General features: G+C 45.1%; 1 protein-coding gene across 3 annotated transcripts in view; it reads left to right on the top strand.

The window, feature by feature from the left end:
* PPM1H (protein phosphatase, Mg2+/Mn2+ dependent 1H) overlaps positions 1 to 18,153 on the top strand; it is a 372,339-nt gene that overhangs the window by 191,315 nt on the left and 162,871 nt on the right. The window lies entirely within an intron of this gene.

Raw genomic sequence — 18,153 nt, 5'->3', positions numbered from 1 at the left:
TTCAGAACCTGATTTTTAATGAAAGCTTAGCAGAGGCATCCCATGTGAGAGTGACAGGAGAGAAAGGAATTTGAATGAAGTGGGTGTTTGGAGGGGACATGGGGTTATGCCCTGGCTGGTTCCACTTCTGCTCAGTGACTGCACTGTCCCCTCCCAGAAGCCTGGGAGGTTTTCCTGTCATGTACATGCCCTTTGAGGCTGCCTTCTCTCTTCTGGGTTCAACCAAAAGGCCAAGAGACTATGGTTAACCCTTATCTATCTAGCATTATGAGGATTAAGATGAGCTTGTGTTACATTTTTAGTTTAAATCACTTATGTGCTCTGGCCAGATACCTCAGTTGGTTAGGGCCCTGGTCTGGCAAACTGTGGCTCACGAGCCACATGTGGCTCTTTGGCCCCTTGAGTGTGGCTCTTCCACAAAATACCACGTGCGGGCGCTACCTCGATAAGGAATGTACCTACCTATATAGTTTAAGTTTAAAAAATTTGGCTCTTAAAAGAAATTTCAATCATTGTACTGTTGATATTTGGCTCTGTTGACTAATGAGTTTGCTGACCACTGGGTTACAGTATAGTTCTGAGGCACAGAGTTTGCTAGTTTGATCCCTGGTCAGGGCACATACAGGGACAGATGTTCCTATCTCCTGCTCTCTCCCTCCCTCTCTCCCAAATCAATAAAATAAACATTTATTTTTTAAAAAATCACCAATGTGTTCTCACTTTAGGTGCAGGGAGTTTTTAGATTAGAGACATTGTAAAAAGTGTTCTAATATGTATTACATACTTCTCTGCCCATTTAATAACAAAAGATGTTGGCTTTCTAGCAGGACTTTTGCTAAAGACTGACTCTTTTCCTTCCTTCCTTCCTTCCTTCCTTCCTTCCTTCCTTCCTTCCTTCCTTCCTTCCTTCCTTCCTTCCGTTCTGGCCTATCATCAGTTTTTCATTGCGACAGCTTAGTTATACATTGATTGCTCTCATATGTGCCTTGACCGTGGGCCTTCAGCAGACCGAGTAACCCCTTGCTGGAGCCAGCGACCTTGGATCCATGCCTCTGTGGACTTTTGGTTTCTTGTGGTCAGGTCCCTGACAGGGTGGATGTAAGGCCAGTAGCTGTGGCCACCATCACAGCCGCCTGGCCCATGCAGGTTCGCATTTGATTCGGACAGACGGTAATGAAACAACAGAGCCAAGATCTGGTGGGCCATTACCTTTAATCCTAGCTTGCACCCAGCGGGCAAGAAATACACACAGTGGGAAAACACTTCCCTTTCCATTCAGGGCTCCCAAGCTGCTGACTCATCCGAATATTCCTAGAATCAAAGGTTTCTACCTCACCAGCCTTATTCACCTCTGTTCACCAGCCTTATTCATCTCCTCCTCTCTGCACAAACTGGCTTCTCCTTCAGCACTCCACCATCTTGACTGCCTCTCCTCTGCAATGCTGATGGTAGGATCTGAGCGAGAGAGCCCCCTGGTCTGCCTTATCTTATAGTGTAGAAAATTAAAGCCTTTAAGCCAATATACAAATAAGGAGGTCTCTGATACAAAGCCACTTATCTGAGGCATAAATGGAATTACTCATAAAGTGCACCATCCTACATCATGCAGCAGTGTGGGGAAAAACCTAGTTTTGAGAAGATCTTAGTATTAAAAGGGTGAGAAAGGCTTAGTCTTAAGACTGAGCCTTAGGCTATAATGACCTTGCCAGCCTACAGCCTGTCTCCCACACCCAATGCAAACTGTAAGCGAGCAAACATATACATCATATTTACAAACTTATTTGACTGACACCTTCCAAGCTACACTTCTAACAACTTCCCTTTGCTCCTAGCCCACTGTGAGACAGGGCTGGGAAGTCTCATGGAGGTCACAGAAATGGAAATTTGTACTTAGGAATGCTGGCACAAGATTATTGTGGTCAAGATAGTGACCTTATTTATCCTTGGTTGCTGAGATAAGATGAAACAGTGAGTCCATGTCAAAGGGACTTTCTAATAGAGAAGACCAGAGCTTTACCTCACCAAGATTTTCAGGGCCCAGTTCTCTAATTTGCTGATGATGTGAAACCAAGTAAAGGGGATGATTAACAAGATTCAAAATGACCTTCAGTGCCTGGGAGCGTGGGCTGACCTTAATCAGGAGAAGCATAACCATAGTCAAGATGAAGTGCAGTATCTGTTGAAAAGGAGAACAAAACAAAACACTGTCTGGATAGGGGAGAAAGACTTAACCACCAGTTCTCATTTTTTTAAAACCTAATTTAAATTGATGGTAAATTCTATCTGGTTAATGTTGTGATCATAGGCTGCAACATTTGAAGTATAAGGCAAATAATAGCTAATGGTTTTCAGCTGGCTTACTTTGCCTGTAATATGCCATTTCTAATTTCTAGGGCTTTCCACGAATAACCTAATTAATCTTCACACAGAACCTTTTGGGGAAGTGCTGTCATTAATTTGATTTTACACATGAAGTTTCTCTCTAGGTGACACACTTCAACATGCACATGAATGAACAGGAACCTTCCAAAGAGACCAGAATGAAGAGGGATGATGAAAAGTCAAATTAACTAGAGTTCCTTTTCCAGCTAGGTGAACAAATAATGTGTGTTGCTATAAAAGAGGTTTTTGGGTATTTGCAGGTATGGGGTGGCGGGGGGGCCAGTCAGGCTTGCTCTCCGTGCATCTGGTGCAGAGGTGACAGCCACAGGAGGACAGGTCATGGTTAAGAGCAGGGACTCGCTCTGCCTGGGTTGATCTTGGCTCTGCCACTTTTAGTTGTGTGTGACCTCGGGCCAGTCTCCTGTTTTCAGGGCCTCAGTACTGATATCTCTCAATGGTGATGATGGTTGTACCCACTTCCTAGGTTAGATTAGATGAGCAGATAGGTGGAAAGCTCTTCGCACAGGACCAGGGCCGCTGTAACTGCTCAGAACTAGCTAACTGCTGTTTTCATTGTGCTCAATTCGAGTTCATTGAGAGCATTCTGTACTGGGAGCTGTCCAGAAATGTGGTGAGCTGCTGTGGAAATAGTGGGTTCTCTTTTTTTTTTTTTTGGTATTTTTTTCTGAAGCTGGAAACGGGGAGAGACAGTCAGACTCCCGCATGCGCCCGACCGGGATCCACCCGGCACGCCCACCAGGGGGGCGACGCTCTGCCCACCAGGGGGCGATGCTCTGCCCCTCCGGGGCCTCGCTCTGCCGCGACCAGAGCCACTCTAGCGCCTGGGGCAGAGGCCAAGGAGCCATCCCCAGCGCCCGGGCCATCTTTGCTCCAATGGAGCCTTGCTGCGGGAAGGAAAGAGAGAGACAGAGAGGAAGGAGAGGGGGAGGGGTGGAGAAGCAGATGGGCGCTTCTCCTGTGTGCCCTAGCCAGGAATCGAACCCAGGACTTCTGCACGCCAGGCCGACGCTCTACCACTGAGCCAACCGGCCAGGGGGATTCTCTCTTAAGGAAAATATTTATGCATAAACTGTATTACCACCTAGCAAGAATATTGTACTAATTAATTTGATTTTTCAAAGTCTCTATTAACTTATGACTTTAGGAGAATCTTACAAATATTGTGACTGTTTTTTATTCTTATGAGTTGTATGATCTCAGTTTGTATAAGGAAAGGCACAGCTGTTTTCTGTTGTACACTGGTATATGGGGCAGGCTAAGTATGGAAGCAGGAGATCCCAAAATTGGCCTAGAGAAGCAATGGCTTTATTTTCTGCAGGCATTGGGGGACCTAGGGTGAAGGAGGGTCTGTATCTTTAACCCTTCTCTTCCAAAGTCTCTGAGGGGGTCTCCATCCAGTCAGCTGGACAGAAACAGGGGATGGAAGGAGCACTCAGGGAAGGTTTTCTGGCTGGGGCCCAAGGCACATATCATGGCCACATGCTTTCCATTGGCTGGAATTCCGGTACAACCTGAGTGATGAGAAAGACCGCAGGGAAGTATAGTAGTTGTTGACATAAGATCATCCAAACCTTTAGAAAACTTTATAAGAATTTGTTTGAAATGAACAGAGGACACATCTGGAAGCAAGATCTTGACAGACTGAGGAAATGCTCTGAAGAAGGACAGTTCTGCAGTTTTCTTTCCTCTTTTCTTTTATTATTTTTTTCTGGAGACAGAGCAACAGGGAGAGACAGGCAGGACAGGTACGAAGGGAGAGAGATGAGAAGCATCAAGTCTTTGTTGTGGCACCTTAGTTAGTTGATTGCTTTCTCATACGTTCCTTGACCAGGGGGGCTAGAGCAGGGCAAGTGAACCCTTGCTCAAGCCAGCGACCTCGGGGTTTCAAAACTGGGTCCTCTGCATCAATGTAAAGCCAGTAGCCACGGCCACCATCACAGCCGTCTGGCCCATGCAGGTTCGCATTTGATTCAGACAGATGGTAATGAAACAACAGAGCCGAGAACTGGTGAGACATTTAGCTTTAATCCTAGCTTGCACCCAGCGGGCAGGAAGTACACAGTAGGAAAACTCTTCCCTTCTCATTCAGAGCTCTCAAAGCCACTGATTTATCTGAGTTTCTTAGAATCAAAGGTTTGTACCTCACCAGCCTTATTCACCTCCTTTTCTCTGCACAAACTGGCTTCTCCTTCAGCAGTCCACCATCTTGGCTGCCTCTCCTCTCCTCCACGTGGCCTTTCTCTGTTCTCCCCTCTAATGCTAATCTCAGGAACCGAGAGAGAGCAAGCTCCAGGTCTGCCCCACTTTATAGTGTAGAAATCAAAACCTTTAATCCAATATACAAACAAGGAAGTCTCTGATACAAAGTCACTTATCTGAGGCATAATGGGATTCCTCATGAGAGTGCACCACCCCACTTCAAAAAGGGTGGGAAAGACTTTGTCTTAAAACTAAGCCCTAGATTATAAGGATCCTGCCTGCTTACAGCCTGTCCCCCTACTTCCAATGCAAACTATAAGCGAGCAAACATATACATATTTATAAACTTATTTGACCAACATGGCACCTTAGTTAGTTGTTCATTGATTGCTTTCTCATACGTGCCTTGACCAGAGGAGCTACAGAAGAGCAAGTGACCCCTTGCTCAAGCTAGCGACCTCGGGGTTTCATAACTGGGTTCTCTGCATCCCAGTCCAATGCTCTATCCACCGCTCCACTGCCTGGTCAGGCTGCAGTTTCTTTATACAATGGAGATTAAGGGAAGGAGTGTAGGGAATATTGCCTGAAGGTGGGAGGAAGCAAAGAAGGAGGGATGGGCTTTCTAGGATTGTATTACAGGGTAGTTAACAAGATTATGTGCTTCTATGTCTCCAAAGAGTCTAGAAAAGCAGATTACTATGGCATTTCTAAGGTGTGTTAACCTAGATGAACAAGAACAATGGACACGCCTTGCTTAAGGCAGAGATAAACCTTTTTTTTTTATAGGTCCAGGTGTGACTACCCACCATGACCTGTCTAGTTTCAAATTTATGATCAGATTGCCCTGTGAAGTTACTTTTGGTCAGATTTATTACAGAGCTCCTTTTTTGTCCACAGTCTAAGTTGTGTCCGCAGGCCAAAGGGACACAGTTTCAGCCATCACTGGGCATGGAGGGGTGTAAGGCCAGGAACCGCCATCGTGGCCATTCACATGCAGGTTCCCATTGGATTTGGGCAGACGATAAAGAAATGGCGGAGTCGGAGGATGGTGGGCCATCCTATTTATTGGTGTCTCACCAAGACAGGCAAACCACAAAAGAAGACAAGGGAAAAGCAGAAAACCAGCTTTTCCCATGAAGGGCAAGGGATCAGGGAAGCCCCTGCAATTGTGATAGCAGGAACTGTGTGAGCAAGCTCCTGGTCTGTCCCACTTTATAGTGTAGAAAACCAAAATCCCTTAATCCAAAATACAAACAAGGAAGTCTCTGATACAAAGTCACTTATCCAAGGCATAATTGGATTCCTCATGAGAGTGCACCACCCAGATCATACAATCAGTCAAGGGTGTGGGGAAAAGCTTAGTCCTAAAACCAAACCTTCGGCTACAACGACCTGGCCTGCTTATAGCCTGTCCCCCACACCCAATATAAGTCACAAGCGAGCAAACATATATATCATATTTACAAACTTATTTGACCAACAAGGAGGATATTCATATTAGGTTCAGTTAGTGATGATGTCTTTATTTGTTGTTCAATTTTTTCCCCATTGAGCTGAGGAAGCTACCACAGTATCTTTTTTAAAGCCCAAACATCAGTTACCTCTTTTGTTAGTTTAATTTTGTTATTGTTAGTCCTAAAAGAGGTATATTAAATTCAGTTTAGATAGACAGTGAAGATAGAACTGTCTCACTGTGACCCACTTTTATCATGGAGAAAAATACATTTGGATAATGAAAAAGCTTACAAGTAAACAGCATGCCAAATATTTGTCTTTAGGAAGTTCATCGTAGAAACTAATATTAATTCCATGTGTGTTAGTCAAATAAGTTTGTAAATATGATATATATGTTTGCTTGCTTATAGTTTGCATTGGGTGTGGGGAACAGGCCGTAAGCTGGCCAAGTCACTATAGCCTAAGGCTTATTTTTAAGACTAAGCCTTTCCCACCCTTTTAATACTAAGATCTTTTCAACATCCTTCTAATATTAAGATCTTCTCAAAAACTAAGCTTTTCCCCACACCCTTGACTGTTGCATAATGTGGAGTGATGTGCTCTTATAGGAATCACATTTATGCCTCAGATGAGTGACTTTGTATCAGAGACTTTCTTATTTATATATTGGCTTAAAGGCTTCAATTTTCTACACTATAAGATAAGGCAGACCAGGAGGCTCTCTCGCTCAGATCCTGCCATCAGCATTACAGAGGAGAGGCAGCCAAGATGGTGGATGGTCTTAACATTATACCAGTTTAGTTTAATAATTTAGAAATACCAATTTAATAGTTTAGACTCTTACCTACTCTCAAATTGTAGTTCCTTTGTCTATTTTTTATTGAGGCACATTTCTCTTTTTGAGGTTATCCTTAATAGAGTCAAATTAATTACTATGCACCAGTGGTTTTCAACTTTTTTTACACTTGGGGGCCAGTAAAAATAGGAGAATTATTTCAAGGACTGTTAAGGCAGAAATAAAAAACATTAGTAGTATTTTGTGTGTTGTCTCTTAGTTATAATAATATAAAATGAAAGTTCTCTAAAATAACCAGATAAACAGTAAAAAATGTATTTATATTTTAATAGGACACAGCAGACTGGCCTGAGATTTTTGGCAATTGGTAGTTGAAAAACACTGGACGAATCAATAATAAGCATGTCTCACTCCGTCTTAATGTTAAGTAGTTGTAAAGCCAGTAGCCGTGGCCACCATCACAGCCGCCTGGCCCATGTGGTTTCGCATTTGATTCGGACAGACGGTAATGAAACAATGGAGCCAAGAACTGGTGGGCTATTAGCTTTAATCCTAGCTTGCACCCAGCAGGCAAGAAATGTACACAGTGGGAAAACACTTCCCTTTCCATTCAGTGCTCCCAAAGCCACTGACTTATCCGACTTTCCTAGAATCAAATGTTTCTACCTCACCAACCTTATTCTCCTCTGTTCCCCATCTCCTCCTCTCTGCACAAACTGGCTTCTCCTTCAGCACTCTGCCATCTTGGCTGCTTCTCCTCTCCTCCACGTGGCCTTTTTCTGCTCTTCCCTCTAATCTCAGGAACTAAGAGAGAGCAAGCTCCCAGTCTGCCCCATTTTATAGTGTAGAAATCAAAACCTTTAATCCAATATACAAACAAGGAAGTCTCTGATACAAAGTCACTTAGGGTGGGAAAGGCTTAGTCTTAAAACTAAGCCTTAGGGCAGTGGTAGTCAACCTGGTCCCTATGGCCCAATACTGGGCATTCCAGCTTTCATGGTGGTTGGTAGCGGAGCAACCAAAGTATAAATAAAAAGATCAATTTAACTATTGTAAGTTGTTTTATAAAGATTTATTCTGCCAAACTTAGCCAAAATCCGACATAAAGTACTTGGTAAGTAATTATTATTATATGCTTTAACTTGCTATAACTCTGCTTTATAAATTTTATAAAGTAAAGTTACTTCCCTACTTTATAAATCACCATTACTATGGAACTGGTGGGTGGTTAGAAAATTTTACTACTAACAGAGATACAAAAATGGGCAGTAGATATAAAAAGGTTGACTACTCCTGCCTTAGGGTATAACATCCCTGCCTGCTTACAGCCTGTCCCACATACCCAATACAAACTATAAGCAAGCAAACCTATATATCATATATACAAACTTATTTGACCAACATTGGTGTATGTTTCCTTGTGCATGTGTTACACTGTCAGAGCCCCAAAGTGAAGATAATATAGAGCTGGCTAAAATGCCACTGAAGGAGCAGGATTCAACAAATATATAGATGTCAGCCATGAGCCAGGGGAAACATGGTGAATGAGCAGACCAGGCTCTGGGTCCATATCCAACGCAGTGTGATGGAGAAGTGCAGAACTTTGGGAGACAGATAAGCACTGGGGTTTAATGAGTGAAGCCTCTCTTGGGTAAAAGGGGAAACTCTAGCACAAATGTAGTTGTGTTCTTTGGCTCCCAGAATAACAGCGACTGTACACTGTATCAACAAGATTCCTTTGCAGGTGGAAATTTCTCGCTGCAGAATCCTGTGGCCTGGGCCTCTTGCACAGGGACACTGCTGTGGTTGTGACTAGCACTGGAAAACTTGGTTGGCACTTAGGGTCATTTTGTGATACAAATACTTTTGGTGGGATCGTACTTGGTTTTGTGAACTGTGAGCTTCATTGAATCATCAATAGTGGGAAATGGTCTGAGGTATTTGTGGTTTGATGGCAGGGCATTGCTGTTCACTGAGCGGTCCTTAAGGGTGTGCAGTGTATGGTGATTGGGTGGTTAGTGTGCTCTGGGCACTTATCTGGACAGGGTGTAGAACCTTCCACTTTGCCCTCGAGCAGATACCCGGGCTGCTCTGCGGGGCTGGAAAGCTGCCTGGACTTGGTCTACAGGGCAGTGAGTGAGTGAGTGTGAGCAACCTGCTCCAAAGATGCCAGAGTTGCCTGCACATCAGAATCACCTGAGGAACTTTTTTCCCTTTTTAATTTTCTTGTCTTGCAGCATTTTATTATGAAAATTTAAAACGTACAGAAAAATTGAGAGACAGTGCATTCCCATATACCTAATACTAAAATTCTGCAATTACTGTAATAATATTTTACCCACATATTTATCCACCTGCAAGTCTCTCTGTTAATCAAGTGCAGATGTCTGTGTCCCTGCCTCGGGGATTAAAAAAAAAAAAGCCAGGCCCCTGTTCTCAGGCTCAGTCAGAATCATTGGAGGTGGGGCTGGAAGTACTTTAAAAGCACTCCAGCGGTTCTCCTGGCACTGCGGGTCCAGTCCAGATGCCCTTTGGAGTTGCCGTGGAAAATGAGGCCCAGAGAAAGCCCCTTCCTCAGGCTCACCCGTAGCCTGCGGCAGGGCTAGGACTAGAATCTAGGTTGTCGCCTGTTTCTGCTCTTCACTCTGCAAGATTTTGCTTCGTATGTATCTACTCAGCAACATCAGACCAGATAATACCCTGCCTGCTCTTCCTGTCCGTGAAGGTTTGCTGAGTGCAGATGTCTGATGCCACCCATAGTTGCCTCAATGAAAGAAAAGGAGAAGGAGCTCCGGACTGGGAGGTGAACTCCAGCCTCTCTTAAACTGCACCCTCTAAAACCCGTCACTCACCGACCTTCAGTTCCCTGCTTGAAAACAAGCAGAGTCACCAGGATCTCGTTAATTTCAGGATGGCATACTGGTCTGAGGTCTGGTGACCACTAAATGACACCGGCTGGAGGCTGGCATGGCCAGCCAGCTCCCTTCATCCCCAGGCCTTGATCCATTTTCCTCACTTGTCTTTCTGGCTTAGATCCCAGAAGACAGATCAGATGCCCCAAAGCTTGAGCCCAGGAAAGATTTTCAGCTGCTGTCAGTGCCAGCTGTGATGAGAACTGGGCTGCAGGGGTTGCCCCAGGCCTAAGTCTCCTGGGACGCCTTCCCCAGGCTCTGGTGGCTTCTGGACCACCCAGCGCTGACCTTCACTTCCTTCAAGCCTGAGAGGCCCTGGCTGCTGGCTCCAGCCTGTGTTTGTTACCTGGACATTAAGAGTGACCATTTTTCATAGCTTCAGCTCTTATTCTGAACTTGCAGCTCACCAGGTTAGTGGCTGCGTGCGGGTCTGATGGGCGGGCACCAATTTTCCCTCAGTTTGCATCCTGCCGTCCAAATGGGAAGTAGTCTCTCTTTCTCTCTCTCTCTCTCTCTCTCTCTCTAGTGAGAGGAGGGGAGATAGAGACAGACTCCTGCATGCGCTCTGACTGGGGTCCACTCGGCAACCCCTGTCTGAGGCCAACACTTGAACTAATCAAGCCACTGGTTGCGAGAGGGGAAGAGAGAGAGAAGGGGGAGAGGGAGGGGATGAGAAGCAGATGGGTGCTTCTCATGTGTGCCCTGACCGGGGCTTGACCCTGGGACGTCCACGTGCTGGGCCATTGCTCTATCCACTGAAACAACCAGCCAGGGCAGTCGTTTCTCTTTTACCCCTTAGGACTGCCTACCTATAGTGCCTACTAGTACTACCACCACTATGAGGACTACTGTCGCCATAACTACGACTGCTAGTACTGCGTGACAAGGACTGCCACTACCGGTACTGTTATTACTAGTAGTGCTGCCACTAGCACCACCACCACTACTGCTAGTGTTACTGCCATCACTAGTAGTACCATTACCACTAGTACTACAGCTACTGCTGCTGCCGCCTGCCTCTCAGTCGGAGGCTTCAGTAACAGGGATCGGGGGCACTTCCACGTATTTACCCTCTACTGCTTCTCTCCCCGCCTGGGTTCTTGTTGACTTATCCCTCTGATCCCTGCCCATTTAGGGTCTCAGTGTGCCGCAGACCTCAAGAGCAGTTGGCATCACTTTGTCCTTGGGGAGGATTTCTTTTCAGGTCACGGCTCGGTATGGTTTTGATTCAGGCCAGCTTCGTACCTCAGACAGGTGTCACTGTTTGACTCAGTAATTGTTTGTGTTAAATCCCTGGTCGGCAAACCGCGGCTCACGAGCTACCTGCATCTCTTTGGCCCCTTGAGTGTGGCTTTTCCACAAAATACCACATGCGGGCGCTACCTCGATAAGAAATGTACCTATCTATATAGTTTTAAGTTTAAAAAATTTGGCTCTCCAAAGAAATTTCAATCGTTGTACTGTTGATATTTGGCTCTGTTGACTTATGAGTTTGCCAACCGCAGTGTTAACCCAAGATTTATGTGTGTTTTTTTTAATTTAAAAAAGCAATGTGAAATAAAAAATGAGATAGAAATCTAAAATGAAGTTTTCAGAGAGTGGCTAAGGGAGACCCTCAACCAAAGGGCACGTGTGGGTCTGGGTAGAGGACGGTCAGGACACAGAATGGAATGGGGATGTAGAGTGTGCATTGGAACTCTCTTGGGCTTGAGTTGATTTCTAGCTGCACAACTTACAGCATGACTTTGGCAAGGTACAGGATCTCACTAAGGCTCACTTTGCTCATCTGTTTTAATAAAATACTGATAGCCTCTTATGGCAAACTGTTTACTATTAAACAAGATGATACACATAAGGCAATTATCTTGTTTCATATGTAGTAAGACAACATAGTAATACTAGTTAGCTCTAGTCGGTATGAAAATAGAAAGTCATAAAAACTAGATATTGACTAAAAGTACAGGATTTAGAGCCAAGCATCTTGGGTTTGAATTCCAGCTCCCTCAGTTATTGTGTGACCTTGAGCAAATTACTTAGCCATTCTGTGTGCCAGTTACTTTTATCTGTAAACAGGAATTATAACAGTTCCTATATCATAGAGTCAGTGTGAGGATCAAGTTAGTTAATTCAATTAAAAAGTATCTGCAAGTCCATTGGGTGCCAGACAATGTACCGAGAACTAGAAACTTAGTTAATAGTGGAGATAAAAACCCCTGTCCAGCCTGACCAGGCGGTGGCGCAGTGGATAGAGCATCAAACTGAGATGCAGAGGACCCAGGTTCGAGACCCTGAGGTCGCCAGCTTGAGTGCAGGCTCACCTGGTTTGAGCAAAGCTTACCAGCTTGGACCCAAGGTTGCTGGCTCAAGCAAGGGGTTACTTGGTCTGCTGTAGCCCCACGGTCAAGGCACATATGAGAAAGCAATCAATGAACAACTAAGGTGTTACAACGAAAAACTGATGATTGATGCTTCTCATCTCTCTCTATTCCTGTCTGTCCCTATCTATCCCTCCCTCTGACTCTGTAAAAAAAAAAAAACCCCTGTCCAAAAGGAGCTTGTGGGCGTGTGTGTGTGTGTGGAGAGAGACTGGTAATCATTAAAATACAGAAGTAGAACATACACATGTTAAAGCATTGAACATGATGTGCTGATTGAATGCATTTGAAGTGTTTAGGCAAGTGTTTATCTTCTATATAGAAAGTACTTAATAAATGTTAGTTTTTTAAATGTTGATTATTTATTATTGCTGTTGTTACTACTAATACAAAAGATGCCACTTTAATACAGTTTAGTTTATAATAAAAACATGATGCAAGGTAAAATAAATGTTGCACTACAATGTAGACGACTTGGTTATGAAAGGGCTACACTGATTTTTGGCTTAAAGTGTGTGTTGTGAACTGTTCAGATAGTATTCCTGAGCTGTTTCAGGACTCCAGGGTGGAGTAAACTCATCTTAGCCAGTAGTGCAGCCAAATACTAGCTCTGGACTGTAGAACTATGTTCTCATGAGAGTGGATCTGGATAACATGCTAAAGTCAAGCTGGCACACTTGGTGAGACCATGGTGCTGGTGGTGGGGCTCCATATAGTTTACAATTGTACTTTAGGTGGTAGGCAATCTCTAATATGACTTCGTGTTTGTTTTTTACCTAGTGTCTTGGCAAGTAGTGGGTGGTCTCTCAGGAACACAGAATAAGTCCTTTTTCAGCAAAACCCTTTTAAAAAACCTACAGGCATGCAGCAAACAAGGTGGGATTTTTTTTTGTTTGTTTTCTTTTTCTTGCAAGACTTAGCTGCGAAGTCAAGGTGCTCAAGGACTCAGTGCCCCATGGAGCTCAGGGGCTGCTTGGTCTGGAGCCTGCCTAAAAGTCTGCATCAGGCTGTCTGGCTGCACAGCTCTCAGACCCGTGCTTTTCTCTTCCAGGGCTATCTAGGCGTAAAGAGGCTTTTGAAGTTGCAAGAATGGGAACTCATTCCCAACCATGGGCCACCAGGCCTGCCTGCAAAAATTGGATTCATGCCGTTTTCTTGCAAATTCATCCATCTGTGTGCTAGCCCTCCCTCCCACTCCCTGGAACCCAAAGTTTTGGTTCTTTTCCATGTCAAAGTTTATGTGTAGTTCTTTCTCTCCTCTCAGTCATGTTCTTTGTAAACCTGAACTGGCACATCATAGCCATCATTCTCACCAGTATTTTAAGTACATATGGTCCCTCTTTCAAATAGGCTGCTTCAGTTCTCAATGTTAATAGGTCATCTGAAAAATGGCTAGGCTATATTAGTCACTTCTCAGACTCTTCATTTAAACAAAATTGTAGCAAAGAACTTGTGTGGTGGTAAATAGCACAGATTCTAGAGACAGACTAGCCACGCTCTGGCTCTGTTACTTATCATAGTGCTGCGTGAGCCTGAACAAAGTACCCAATCTCTCTGTGCCTTTTCCCCCATATCATTGCAATAGGGATAATAAGAGACCTTTTCTATATTAAGGTTGGTAGAAGGATTATAAGTGTGTAAAATGCTAAGCACTGTTTCTGGACTATAGTAAGTGCTCAATAAATGGATAATAATTATTAATCATTATTATTAACATCATTATTATCCTTCATCAGGAGTCCCTTAGAGTTTTCCATGGAGTTGTTAAAAACCACAGCACAATACTGTGATTTCAGTATCATACTTTTCCCATGGTGTCTTGCCTACAGGAGGCATTGAAGAAATGTCAAATACAGAAGGGCTGACAAACCAGTCTTCATGCTGTGTTCTAGAAGGGATACGTAGTTAGCTTATGAAGAGTCAGTCTCTCAAATAGGCTGAGTCTGTTCAGGCCAGGCCACCAGATGGGTTTTGTTGATGACCGGCAGCTACCTGCTTGCCCTCTGCCTGAGGGTGAGGGATGCGTGTGAGACACTGCACCAGGCCTCCTACATGTTGCATGAACTCGGGCTCTGCGTACAAACCTCTTCATCCCTGAGTAGCCTGGGTCTGAAGGTCAGAGCCTTCTTGGCATGACAGTGCTACACCAGGAGGAGTTAGACCCTGCCCTTCTGCGGGGCCGCTGTGCTTTCTGTAGTGGATATTGAATCATATCATGCAAGGCATTAATTACTGTTTTACTCCTTGCCAGCAGGCAGCCTTCTGGTTAACCCATTGTTTCTATTAGAACTCTCAGGCTTACCATGCTGGGAATTGTCTGGTGGTGCTAGGAAGAGAAATAGCACTCACAGGTTTCCTAATGTGTCTGTGTATAGTAATGTGTGTAGCACATGAATATGTATGAAGAGCTGTTAAAGTAAGTATGTATCAAGTTAGACCTTAGAGAAATCAGGCAGTGGGCTTCAAAAGCCAGACAAACCAGCTGTCTTTTTTTCATCACTTGGCATTTCACGGGAGTTTACACCTAGCTTTATTTAGCTTCAGAGGCACACTGATTTCTTCCAGCAGATCAGCATTCGTTGGCTCCAGGCCTTACTTACCTGAAGTAGTGACTCTCTCCCCACCCCTTCCCTGCAGTACCACTTCCTTTCCCACCTTGCCTTGCAGAGTGGAGGAGCTGGCTAGCTGCCCTCCAAACATTTTTCCTCCAGGGCACCGGAGACTACCGGGGACAGCGTTCCTCCGCTTTCTGTGCAGTTGCTGTGGTTACATAGCTGAGTTTCAGCCAAGGGGCCGTGAGCCACTTCTCAGGCCTGGCCCATGAAAACTCCTTGCATACCGGAACTTTTGAATTGAGTCCTCCCAAAAAGATATGGCCAAGTCCTCACATACCTGTGAATGTGACCTTCTTTGGAAATAGGGCCTTTGCAGATGTTGTGAAGATGGAAGTTAAGGTGCAGTCATACTGGATTTGGGAGGCCCTAAATCCAGTGATGGGTGTTCTTATAGGAAGGCCGTGTGGCTGCACAGAACATACAGGGAAGGTTATGTGAAGATGGAGGTTGCAGTTGGGGTTAAGCTGACTAAAGTCAAGGAACAAGGCGTGCTGGGAAACACCAGAAGCTAGGAAGAGGCAGTGAAGGATTTGCTTCTAGAGGCGTCAGCGGGAACATGGCCCTGTTAACACTTTGACTTCAGAGCTTTAGCCTCCAGAAGTGTAAAGAGTTGGGTCCTGTTGGTCTAGGCTAGGGGTCCCCAAACTATGGCCCGCGGGCCACATGCGGCCCCCTGAGGCCATTTATCCGGCCCCGCTGCACTTCTGGAAGGGGCACCTCTTTCATTGGTGGTCAGTGAGAGGAGCCTAGTTCCCATGGAAATACTGGTGAGTTTGTTGATTTAAATTTACTTGTTCTTTATTTTAAATATTGTATTTGTTCCCGTTTTGGTTTTTTACTTTAAAATAAGATATGTGCAGTGTGCATAGGGATTTGTTCATAGTTTGTTTTTTATAGTCCGGCCCTCCAACGGTCTGAGGGACAGTGAACTGGCCCCCTGTGTAAAAAGTTTGGGGACGCCTGGTCTAGGCCCCTGGTCAGAAACTGCGCTCGCGAACCACATGCGGCTCTTTGGCCCCTTGAGTGTGGCTCTTCCACAAAATGCCATGTGCGGGCGCTACCTCGATAAGGAGTGTACCTACCTATATAGTTTAAGTTTAAAAAATTTGGCTCTCAAAAGAAATTTCAATCGTTGCACTGTTGATATTTGGCTCAGTTGACTAATGAGTTTGCCGACCTCTGGTAGGCTACCAGGTTTGTGGTAATTTATGCCAGTCCTAGGAAATGCTCACACACACTGCCCTCTCATTCTTCCCTGTTCTGCTGACTAGAGGTTAACAAACCAAGGCGGGCTCCACAGGCGTGTATGCTTGAAGGAGGCAGAATTCCCACAGCCTAATTGCCTGACTCCCACTCCCCACCCTCCCATGCTGATAGTGGGCTTTATGTTTCATATGTGAAGTAAAAATGTATCATGATAAAGCCATTGACATGTATAGGGTTTATCTTTTAGAGCAGCTAGTATTTCCTTAATTAAAACACATGCTTACAGAAGGTCTGAAGTTAGCTGCCATCAATATTCAGCCTTTCCCTTCTGGAAACAAGCTCTTGGGTGGCTGTCAGGATTTCACTTTCCTGGTTCCTCATCACACCTGTTCCTAAAATGCAGCCTGCTTTAGCTAGCTTCTGCACATCTGATCCCTGAGCCATCTCATGAACATTCATCTACCACTTATACCCCGATGTTGCCAAATACATAAGCCCAAACCAGACTTCTCTCCCATGACCACCTGCCTCCATCATCTCTCCATCCTGCCTCTCTGTGGAGCATCAGGGGTCTTCCAGGGGGGGCATGTGGAGTGTCAGCCTTCCTGCTACCCTCAGGCTTCGTCACTCCTCTTCCTCCACAGCCCCAAGCCTAACCCGCCTTCTGAGCCTATGACTTGGCATGTAGGGTAAGTACTCTCCAGATATTTGTCAGACATGGTAACCATGAACTTGCCACTTTTCAGTGTTTTCAAAGATCCTGTTGAGAGAAGCAGTACAGAAGGAGCATTTCTAGTCCTAACATCCTCTAGAAACTTCCCTGTCTGTCCCCAGATGAAGGCTGGCCCACACACTTGTGGGCCCCCTAAGTGGTTTTCTGAACTGCTTTCTTATGCCAAAAGCTTCCCTTGGAGAAGGTTACAAGAAGCAGCTCTTGGAAATGTTGCTATATTGCTGTAGGGGTCCTGCCAGAGCACTTGTTTAATTCAACACGCACTGTCCTTTTTCTCAAGTACCATGGAGACTTTTCTGTCTGCGCTGGAGGGAAAGCCGGGGTCGGCCCTACACTAGGGAGCTAAGAGGGAGCCAAAGTCTGCTGCTGAAGTTTAAATGAGAGATGTGCCATTCCTGACCGAAGGAGGGACCAGGGAGACAACAAGAAGTGCCGTATGTCTGATGTCACCTGCAGTCAGAACCGACAGGACACGGTTCGGTTGGGGAACAGGCTGGTGTTTTTCATTTTGGCCCCGGGATGAATAAACTGATCATGGTTGTTGTCTCAGTGCTGCCTGTCAGGGAGCACCTGTCACCACGTCTAGGAAAGTTAAGAGCCTTCCCTCACATATATTTTTGTATTAACTTAATTCCTAGCTTCCACTGGATGTCCTTCATTTTATTTTTCACATATATTTATTTTTTAATTGTGTGTGTGTGTGTGTGTGTGTGTGTGAAAGAGAGAGAGAGAGAGAGATCTCTTTAAAGTCCTTTCTGGAGCAAGGTACAGTCTATATAAATAAGATGTTCTGCAAACCTTTTTATGCTTAAAATGTCCAAAACTAAAGGAGTTTTCTCAAATGGTGCCCTTTCCCCTGCTCCTAATTTTGTTTTAAGGTGCCATTAAGCATCCCATTACTCGAAACTAGAAGCCTAGAATAATTTACAGTGACTGCACTTTCTCCTTTCCCTTCTCCTCTCCTGTGTCTAGCACCAAATCCTGTCAGTGCCAATGGCATCTTTTGCAGGCTCTATGGAGAGATCCAGTTTCCTTTTGCTGGTACCCGTTCGGTCACTAAAATGCTGGTGGCCACACCCTTCTCTGTTTAAAGCCTTTCAGTGACTTCTCATCTTCAGAATCAAATCGAGACTCTCTTACTTCATCTCCTGTCACTTCTTATCCTCGCGTACCAAGCCTTGGCCGCACCAGACTGCATGCTGACACCTCCCAGAACTGCACTGCCCTCTGGGCCTTGTTGGGGTAGCATGCTGCTGCTTTCGTCTTTGTCTTTGCAGCACCTTCCAGGATGTCTTCTAGAAGACTTGACTTCTGCATCACTTATTCCTTGAGGTCTTCCCTATCAGCCTCTCCCTTTCCTGTCCCCTGGTGCCCCTCTGGGTGCCAGGGCCCCAGAGACCCCTTCTCTGTGCCGTCACCTCACTTCCACACTGCAGTGTCATTGAGCGTCTCTCCCGCT

The sequence above is a fragment of the Saccopteryx bilineata genome, chromosome 2 (assembly GCF_036850765.1).
Source record: "Saccopteryx bilineata isolate mSacBil1 chromosome 2, mSacBil1_pri_phased_curated, whole genome shotgun sequence".
In the NCBI taxonomy this organism is placed as follows: domain Eukaryota; kingdom Metazoa; phylum Chordata; class Mammalia; order Chiroptera; family Emballonuridae; genus Saccopteryx; species Saccopteryx bilineata.
This window is presented reverse-complemented; position numbering and strand designations above follow the sequence as displayed.